Genomic DNA, 9,807 nt, shown 5'->3' on the forward strand with positions numbered 1-9,807 from the left:
TCTCTGTCTCTGTTCCCGTCTCTCTCTCTGTCTCTGTTCCCGTCTCCTCTGTCTCTGTTCTCTGTTCCCTGTCTCTCTCTCTCTCTGTCTCTGTTCCCGTCTCTCTCTCTCTCTGTCTCTGTTCCCGTCTCTCTCTCTCTCTCTCTCTGGGGGGTAGGGAGGGGGTACGTGGAGCCACTCAGGGTAGGGGAGGCACGGAGGGGGATGGAGCCACTGTGGGTAGGGAGGGGGCACGTGGAGCCACTGGGTAGGGGTCGCGTGGAGCCACTGTGGGTAGGGGTCGTGGAGCCACTGTGGGTAGGGAGGGGGTGCGTGGAGCCACTGGGTTACGATGGAGCCACTGTGGTGTGGCTAAAGCCACTTTCTACCATTCTAAGTTCCAAGCATCTGCCTCTAACCCTAGGAAGCTCTTTGCCACCTTCTCCTCCCTCCCTGAATCCCTCCCCCCTCCCTCCTCCTCTCTGCAGATGACTTCGTCAACCATTTTGAAAAGAAGGTCGATGACATCCGATCCTCGTTGCTAAGTCAAACGACACCGCTTGTTCTGCCTCACACTGCCCTACCCTATGCTCTGACCTCTTTCTCCCTCTCTCCAGATGAAATCTCGCGTCTTGTGACGGCCGGCCGCCCAACAACCTGCCCGCTTGACCCTATCCCTCCTCTCTTCTCCAGACCATTTTCGGAGACCTTCTCCTTACCTCACCTCGCTCATCAACTCATCCCTGACCGCTGGCTACGTCCCTCCGTCTTCAAGAGAGCGAGAGTTGCACCCCTTCTGAAAAAAAAACCTACACTCGATCCCTCCGATGTCAACAACTACAGACCAGTATCCCTCTCTTTTCTCTCCAAAACTCTTGAGCGTGCCGTCCTTGGCCAGCTCTACCGCTATCTCTCTCAGAATGACCTCTTGATCCAAACCAGTCAGGTTTCAAGACTAGTCATTCAACTGAGACTGCTCTTCTCTGTATCACGGAGGCGCTCCGCATCTTAAGTTTTTAACTCTCTCTCCTCTGCTCATCCTTCTAGACCTATCGGCCTTCGAACTGTGGAACCATCAGATCCTCCTCTCCACCCTCTCCGAGTTGGCATTCTCGCGGGCGCGCTCCACGCTTGGATTTGCGTCCTACCTGACAGGTCGCTTCCTACCAGGTGGCTGGCGAGAATCTGTCTCCTCACCACGCGCACCACCACTGTGTCCCCTAGGGCTCTGTTCTAGGTCTCTCTTATTCTCGCTATACACCAAGTCACTTGGCTTCTGTCATAACTCACATGGTCTCTCCTATCATTGCTATGTAGATCACACACAATTAATCTCTCCTTTCCCTCTGATGACCAGGTGGCGATCCGATCTCTCTGCATGTCTGCAGACATATCAGTGTGTGATGACGGATCACTACCTCAAGCTGAACCTCAGCAAGACGGAGCTCCTCTTCCTCCTGGGGCACTGCTGTTCCATGATCTCGCCACGCGGGTTGACAACCTCCATTGTGTCCTCCCTCCCAGAGCGCTAAGAACCTTGGCGTGATCCTGACAACACCCTGACGCTCTCAACCAACATCAAGGCGTGTGTCCCGTTCCTGTAGGTCTATGCTCTACAACATCCGTGAGAGTACGCACTCTGCCTCACAGGAAGCGGCGCAGGTCCCCAATCCAGGCACTTGTCATCTCCGTCTTGATTACTGCAACTCGCTAAGTTGGCTGGGCTCCTGCCTGTGCCATTAAAACCCCTACAACTCATCCAGAACGCTGCAGCCCGTCTGGTGTTCAACCTTCCTGCTCTTTCACGTCACCCCGTCCTCCGCTCTCCACTGGCTTCAGTTGAAGCCGCATCCGCTACAAGACCATGGTGCTCGCCTACGGAGCTGTGAGGGGAACGGCACCCCAGTACCTCCAGGCTCTGATCAGGCCCTACACCCAAACAAGGGCACTGCGTTCATCCACCTCTGGCCTGCTCTGCCTCCCTACCACTGAGAAGTACAGTTTCCCCGCTCAGCCCAGTCAAAACTGTTCGCTGCTCTGGCCCCAATGGTGGAATGCCCTCACGACGCCAGGACAGCGGGTCAATCACCACTTCCGGAGACACACAAACCCCACTCTTCAAGGAATACCTAGGGTGGGTAGAGGGTAGGGGGTAATCCTTTCTCCCCTCAACAAGATTTAGACATGCAAGTGGCTGTTCCACTGGTTTGTCATAAGGTGTATGCACCAGTCTAGGTGCCGCTTCTGGATAAGAAATACTAAAATGACTTAAATGTAAATGTAAATGTAAATGGAGTGCATTGGAGCCACTGTGGGTAGGGGGATGTGGGTAGGGAGGGGTACGATGGAGCCACTGTGGGTAGGGAGGGGGTAATGGGAGCCAGGGGTAGGGAGGGGGTACGTGGAGCCACTGGGTGGGGGTACGTGGAGCCACTGTGGGTAGGGATGGGGTAGGGAGGGGGTGGGAGCCACCGTGGTGGGTGGGTGTACGGAGCCACTGTGGGTGGGGGAGGGGGTACGTGGAGCCACTGTGGGTAGGGAGTGGGGGTACTTGGAGCCACTGTGGGTAGGGAGGGGGGCACTTGGGAGCCACTGTGGGTAGGGGAGGGGGCACGTGGAGCCACTGTGGGTAGGGAGGGGGTACGTGGAGCCATGGTGGGAATGGGGAAGCCGTGAGCCACTCTGGGTAGGGAGGGGGTATGTGGAGCCACCTGGGTAGGAGGGGGGCACGTGGAGCCACTCTGGGTAGGGAGGTGCTGGAGCCACTGTGGTAGGGAGGGGGTACGTGAGCCACTGGGGGTAGGGAGGGGGTACGTGGAGCCACTGTGGGTAGGGGGGGGTACGTGGAGCCACGGCGCCTCGTGATGAGTTCAGGGTTTCTGTTCCTGTTTCTCCCTTAATCAAAGTTGCCCCATCCCTGCTATCAATTGTTTCATATTCTTCCAATTAACACACAGGGAAACGCATTCCCTCATTAACCTGTTTCTTTTGAAGTTGCCTAACATTTTGACCACGTTCATTTTATGTTTTGTTGTCAGAAACAACAGAAGGATTCGTTGGAGGCTCACAGACGGAGACGAGAGGATTTCATCACTGTTCTAAATGGAGACGAGGACAAGATGGAGAGCATCAAGGTAAAGACCTGTGTGATACAGAGACGAGGACAAGATGGAGAGCATCAAGGTAAAGACCTGTGTGTGATACAGAGACGAGGACAAGATGGAGAGCATCAAGGTAAAGACCTGTGTGTGATACAGAGACGAGGACAAGATGGAGAGCATCAAGGTAAAGACCTGTGTGTGATACAGAGACGAGGACAAGATGGAGAGCATCAAGGTAAAGACCTGTGTGATACAGAGACGAGGACAAGATGGAGAGCATCAAGGTAAAGACCTGTGTGTGATACAGAGACGAGGACAAGATGGAGAGCATCAAGGTAAAGACCTGTGTGTGATACAGAGACGAGGACAAGATGGAGAGCATCAAGGTAAAGACCTGTGTGTGATACAGAGACGAGGACAAGATGGAGAGCATCAAGGTAAAGACCTGTGTGTGATACAGAGACGAGGACAAGATGGAGAGCATCAAGGTAAAGACCTGTGTGATACAGAGACGAGGACAAGATGGAGAGCATCAAGGTAAAGACCTGTGTGATACAGAGACGAGGACAAGATGGAGAGCATCAAGGTAAAGACCTGTGTGTGATACAGAGACGAGGACAAGATGGAGAGCATCAAGGTAAAGACCTGTGTGTGATAGAGACGAGGACAAGATGGAGAGCATCAAGGTAAAGACCTGTGTGTGATACAGAGACGAGGACAAGATGGAGAGCATCAAGGTAAAGACCTGTGTGATACAGAGACTAGGACAAGATGGAGAGCATCAGGTAAAGACCTGTGTGATACAGAGACGAGGACAAGATGGAGAGCATCAAGGTAAAGACCTGTGTGTGATACAGAGACGAGGACAAGATGGAGAGCATCAAGGTAAAGACCTGTGTGTGATACAGAGACGAGGACAAGATGGAGAGCATCAAGGTAAAGACCTGTGTGATACAGAGACGAGGACAAGATGGAGAGAGGTGTAGCACCTGTGTGTGATACAGAGACGAGGACAAGAGACCTAAAGTGTGTGTGATACAGAGACGAGGACAAGATGGAGTCTATAAAGGTTTAGGATCATCAACATTACATTTAAGTCATTTAGCAGACGCTCTTATCCAGAGCGACTTACAAATTGGTCATTAAGTCTGTCCTCTTGTCCGTCACAATTTTAAAAAACAAATAGTTGGACATGAAGATTATAGATTTTAAGTTGTTAAAAAAATATTTAGTGTCTAGTTTTGAGAAACAAGTCCTCAACTGGCAGCTTCATTAAATAGTACCCACAAAACGCCAGTCTCGACCTCAACGGTGTAGAGGCGACTTCGGGAAGCTGGCCTTCTAGGCAGTGGTCCAGTTTCTGTGTTTTTTGCCCATCTTAATCCTTTCTTTTAATGGCCAGTCTGAGATGTGGCTTTTCTTTGCAACTCTGCCTAGAAGGCCAGAATCCAGGAGTCACCTCTTCACTCTTGACGTTGAGAATGGTGTTTTGGGTACTATTTAATGAAGTGCCAGTTGAGGACTTGTGAGGCGTCTGTTTCTCAAACTAGACACACTAATGTACTTGTCGCCTTGCTCACAGCACTGGGGCCTCCCACTCTCATTCTATTCTAGTTAGGGCCAGTTTGCGCTGTTCTGTGAAGGGAGTAGTACACAGCGCTGTACGAGATCAATGGGCAATTTCTCTCATGGAATAGCCTTCATTTCTCAGAACAATAATAGACTGACGAGTTTCAGAAGAAAGGTCTTTGTTTCTCAGCCATTTTGAGCCTGTAATCGAATCCACAAACACTGATGCTCCAGATATTCAACTAGTCTAAAGAAGGACAGTTTTATTGCTTCTTTAATCAGCTCAAACAGTTTTCAGTTGTGTCACATAATTGTAAAAGGGGTTTCTAATGATCAATTAGCCTTTTAAAATGATGAACTTGGATTAGCTAACACAACGTGCCGTTGGAACACAGGAGTGATGGTTGCTGATAATGGGCCTCTGTTCACCAATGTAGATACTCCATTTGGGGGTTTGGTTGTTGGTGGATAAGATGGGGGTTTGGTTGTTGGTGGATAAGATGGGGGTTTGGTTGTTGGTGGATAAGATGGGGGTTTGGTGGTTGGTGGATAAGATTGGTGGATAAGATGGGGGTTTTGTTGGTGGATAAGATGGGTGGATAAGATGGGGGTTTGGTGGATAAGATGGGGGTTTGTGGTTCGTGTGTTTCCTGATTCATGTCCCACTCCCAGGTCAGTTCCTTTACACGACTATGGATTCATCTTCATTTTCCCCAGAACATTTATTAAAATGTAGGATTTTATTTATATCCAGGTTGATATCTCACCCTCTGTCTGTAGAGAATTGGCTCTTGAGCCGCAGGTGGATCCAAGGGGAGTTCCAGGCGTTGCATGCCTTCCTTGGGGAGGAGGAGGCGTGTGTTGGAACGGCTGCAGGAGGGAGCAGGAGGTGGCTCTGGAACAGCTGCAGCGCCACCTGGAGGCTGTCAGAGAGGCTGTCAGTCAGCTGGACCACAGTATGAGAATCCTGCATGAGGCTGCTACTACCACGCACCAGACTGGACTAGTGGAGGTATTGAAGAGTTCTTCAGGGTTTATAGAAATCCCAAGTAGGTGTCTGTGACTAATAGAAAAGGAAAAAAGTGATGTGGTGGAGTTGAGACTGGAGAAGATTGTTTCCTGAAACTCTTATTGACTTGAGCTGCAACGACCACATTCCAGTCTGCTTGACTAGACTGTTCTGACCCTTCACTAGAGGTCACTACTGGACTGTTCTGACCCCTTCAGGGTTTATAGAGGTGACTACTGTTGGACTGTTCTGACCCTTCAGGGTTTATTATACTGTTCTGACCTTCAGGGTTTATGACTACTGTTGGACTGTTCTGACCCTTCAGGGTTTATAGAGGTGACTACTGTTGGACTGTTTTGACCCTTCAGGTTTATAGAGGTGACTACTGTTGGACTGTTCTGACCCTTCAGGGTTTATAGAGGTGACTACTGTTGGCCTGTTCTGACCCTTCAGGGTTTATAGAGGTCACTACTGTTGCCTGTTCTGACCCTTCAGGGTTTATAGAGGTGACTACTGTTGGACTGTTTTGACCCTTCAGGGTTTATAGAGGTGACTACTGTTCTGACCCTTCAGGGTTTATACTGTTGGTGACTACTCAGGTTTTGGACTGTTTTGACCCTTCAGGGTTTATAGAGGTGACTACTGTTGGACTGTTTTGACCTTCAGGGTTTATGTGACTACTGTTGGACTGTTTGACCCTTCCAGGGTTTATAGAGGTGACTACTGTTGTTGGACAGGGTTTATAGAGGTGACTACTGTTGGACTGTTCCCTTCAGGGTTTATAGAGGTGACTACTGTTGGACTGTTCTGACCAGGGTTTATAGAGGTGACACTGTTGGACTGTTCTGACCCTTCAGTTTATAGAGGTCACTACTGTTGGACTGTTCTGACCCTTCAGGGACATAGGTCACTACTGTTGGACTGTTCTAGTTTCTTATAGGTCACTACTGTTGGACTGTTCTGACCCTTCAGGGTTTATGTGACTACTGTTGGTCACTGTTGGACTTGACCCTTCAGGTTTATAGAGGTGACTACTGTTGACTTCTGACCCTTCAGGGTTTATAGAGGTGACTACTGTTGGACTGTTCTGACCCTTCAGGTTTATAGGAGGTGACTACTGTTGGACTGTTCTGACCCTTCAGGGTTTATAGAGGTGACTACTGTTGGACTGTTTTGACCCTTCACTACTATTTGGACATTTCTGTTTCATAGAGGTGACTACTGTTGGACTGTTCTGACCCTTCAGGGTTTATAGAGGTGACTACTGTTGGACTGTTCTGACCCTTCAGGGTTTATAGAGGTGACTACTGTTGGACTGTTCTGACCCTTCAGGGTTTATAGAGGTGACTACTGTTGACTATTTCTGACCCTTCAGGCTTATAGAGGTGACTACTGTTAGAGGTGACTGTTCTGACCCTTCAGGGTTTATAGAGGTGACTACTGTTGGACTGTTCTGACCCTTCAGGGTTTATAGAGGTGACTACTGTTGGACTGTTCTGACCCTTCAGGGTTTATAGAGGTGACTACTGTTGGACTGTTCTGACCCTTCAGGGTTTATAGAGGTGACTACTGTTGGACTGTTCTGACCCTTCTTCAGGGTTTATAGAGGTGACTACTGTTGGACTGTTCTGACCCTTCAGGGCTTATAGAGGTGTCACTGTTGGACTGTTCTGACCCCCTTCAGGGTTTATAGATGTCACTACTGTTCTAACCCCCCCCAGCCAGATTTTAGGGAACATTTTAAAGGCCTCTTGGTGGTTTAGAGAAGTTTGTTTGGTTTTTAAGGCCTTTTTCTACAATTCTACACATTTTGCCATGCAGCTGAGACCTCTTGCGGTTTTAAATCAAATGTCCAGCTATGCTACATATTCTAAAACAGATTTTAAGGAAATGTTTGCCGATTTTAAAATGCATTTCTGTGGTATTCCTTTGAGACGGTAGGTAGAGCAGTGTTCCCTGCAGTAGAGTATTGGATCTGAATGAATCTATTTTTTTGAATTTGTAGCTAATATCTCACCCTGATTTCTCTCTCTTTCTCTCTCTCCAGCTTCCACAGATACGGTGAGTGATTCTTGGACTCGGTCATGGCCAACAGCGTTGCACCTCTTCACTATGTAACATGTTTGTTTTTCAAACAATGTAAAAACTACAAATTGGACTGAAGGAGCAAGAAGGCTTTATATATATGTATATGTATATGTATGTATATATATATATATATATATATATATATATATATATATATATATATATATATATATAGTACCCTCTGTTTGACCGGTGCTCATACAAAACTAGTGCACTAATTAAGAGCATGGTTTGGTCAAAACTATACCAATTAAGACAATGGGCTCTAATAAAATCTAGTGCACTAATTAATGATATCATAACCGCCATCGATAAAAGACAGTACCAGTGCAGCCGTCTTCACTCCACCCGCTGTGCCACCTGTCAATCACTTAAATTCTTAATGGCAGACTCAACAGCCTGTTTCGGATGACTGCCTTGCCTGGTTCACCAATTACTTTGCAGACAGAGTTCAGTGTGTCAACCGAGGGCATGCTGTCCGGTCCTCTGGCAGTCTCTATGGGGTGCCACAGGGTTCACCCGGGCCGACTCTTTTCTCTGTATATATCAATGATGTTGCTCTTGGCGGGCGATTCCTGATCCACCTCTACGCAGACGACACCATTCTATATACTTTTGGCCCGTCATTGGACACTGTGCTATCCAACCTCCAAACGAGCTTCAATGCCATACAGCACTCCTTCCGTGGCCTCCAACTGCTCCTAAACGCGAGTAAAACCAAATGCATGCTTTTAACCGATCGCTGCCTGCACCCGCATGCCCGACTAGCATCACCACCCTGGATGGTTCCAACCTTTGAATATGTGGACATCTATAAGTACCTAGGTGTCTGGCTAGACTGCAAACTCTCCTTCCAGACTCACATCAAACATCTCCAATCAAAATCAAATCCAGAGTCGGCTCTATTCCGCAACAAAGCCTCCTTCACTCACGCTGCCAAGCTTACCCCTAGTAAAACTGACTATCCTACCTGATCCTGGACTTCGGCGATGTCATCTACAAAATGGCTTCCAACACTCTACTCAGCAAACTGGATGCAGTCTATCACAGTGCCATCCGTTTTGTCACTAAAGCACCTTATACCACCCACCACTGCGACCATGCTCTAGTCGGCTGGCCCTCACTACATATTCGCGCCAGACCCACTGGCTCCAGGTCATCTACAAGTCCATGCTAGGTAAAAGCTCCGCCTTATCTCAGTTCACTGGTCACGATGGCAAGCACCCATCCGTAGCACGCGCTCCAGCAGGTGTATCTCACTGATCATCCCTTTAAAGCCAACACTCACGGCCGTTTTCGCCCAGTACTCTGCTGCCTGTGACTGGAACGAATTGCAAAATCGCCAGTTGGAGACTTTTATCTCCTCACCAACTTCAAACATCAGCTATCCGACGCTGCAGCTGATGCTGCAGCTGTACATAGTCTATTGGTAAATAGCTCACCCTTTTTTCACCTACCTCATTCCCATACTGTTTTTATACTGTTTTTATTTTATTTACTTTTCTGCTCTTTTGCACACCAATATCTCTACCTGTACATGCCCATCTGATCATTTATCACCAGTGTTAATCTGCAAAATTGTATTATTCGCCTACCTCCTCATGCCTTTTGCACACATTGTATATAGACTGCCCATTTTTTTCTACTGTGTTATTGACTTGCTAAATTGTTTACTCCATGTGTGTAACTCTGTGTTGTCTGTTCACACTGCTTTGCTTTATCTTGGCCAGGTCGCAGTTGCAAATGAGAACTTGTTCTCAACTAGCCTACCTGGTTAAATAAAGGTGAAATAAAAAATAAAAAAATTAAGAGCATGGGCTCTGGTCAAAACTAGTGCACTAATTAAGAGCATGGGCTCTGGTCAAAACTAGTGCACTAATTAAGAGCATGGGCTCTGGTCAAAACTAGCGCACTAATTAAGAGCATGGCTCTGGTCAAACTAGTGCACTACATAGGGACTAGAAAATGTCCCTTTTTTAAATGATCAGTTTTTCACCAAGTGATTTACGTGGTTTCTTTCTTCACCAGGCCTCCATTAGACGTGGGCCCAGGACCAGAGCT

At 48.1% G+C, this 9,807-nt stretch overlaps 3 long non-coding RNA genes across 15 annotated transcripts; all 3 read left to right on the top strand.

The window, feature by feature from the left end:
* Positions 1-2,966: 2,966 nt before the first annotated feature.
* On the top strand, positions 2,967-4,056 carry LOC127923777 (uncharacterized). 7 transcript variants are annotated; one of them, XR_008115372.1, is made up of 5 exons: positions 2,967-3,315; positions 3,365-3,568; positions 3,667-3,717; positions 3,767-3,827; positions 3,872-4,053. It is a non-coding gene; the product is annotated as an uncharacterized LOC127923777 (long non-coding RNA). The 7 variants fall into 7 exon arrangements; XR_008115371.1 differs by having other exon boundaries at positions 2,968-3,315; positions 3,767-3,817; positions 3,866-4,015; XR_008115367.1 differs by having other exon boundaries at positions 2,969-3,315; positions 3,767-3,817; positions 3,915-4,053.
* Positions 4,057-5,530: 1,474 nt separating this feature from the next.
* Positions 5,531-9,807, top strand: LOC127923776 (uncharacterized). The gene is made up of 3 exons (XR_008115365.1): positions 5,531-5,661; positions 7,706-7,719; positions 9,775-9,807. It is a non-coding gene; the product is annotated as an uncharacterized LOC127923776 (long non-coding RNA).
* On the top strand, positions 5,871-7,310 carry LOC127923775 (uncharacterized). 7 transcript variants are annotated; one of them, XR_008115358.1, is made up of 5 exons: positions 5,871-5,920; positions 6,027-6,079; positions 6,873-7,001; positions 7,092-7,220; positions 7,267-7,310. It is a non-coding gene; the product is annotated as an uncharacterized LOC127923775 (long non-coding RNA). The 7 variants fall into 7 exon arrangements; XR_008115357.1 differs by lacking the exon at positions 7,267-7,310 and having other exon boundaries at positions 7,092-7,244; XR_008115360.1 differs by lacking the exons at positions 5,871-5,920; positions 6,027-6,079; positions 7,267-7,310 and adding an exon at positions 5,954-5,994 and having other exon boundaries at positions 7,092-7,244.

The sequence above is a fragment of the Oncorhynchus keta genome, unplaced genomic scaffold, assembly GCF_023373465.1.
Source record: "Oncorhynchus keta strain PuntledgeMale-10-30-2019 unplaced genomic scaffold, Oket_V2 Un_contig_3235_pilon_pilon, whole genome shotgun sequence".
Lineage (NCBI taxonomy): Eukaryota > Metazoa > Chordata > Actinopteri > Salmoniformes > Salmonidae > Oncorhynchus > Oncorhynchus keta.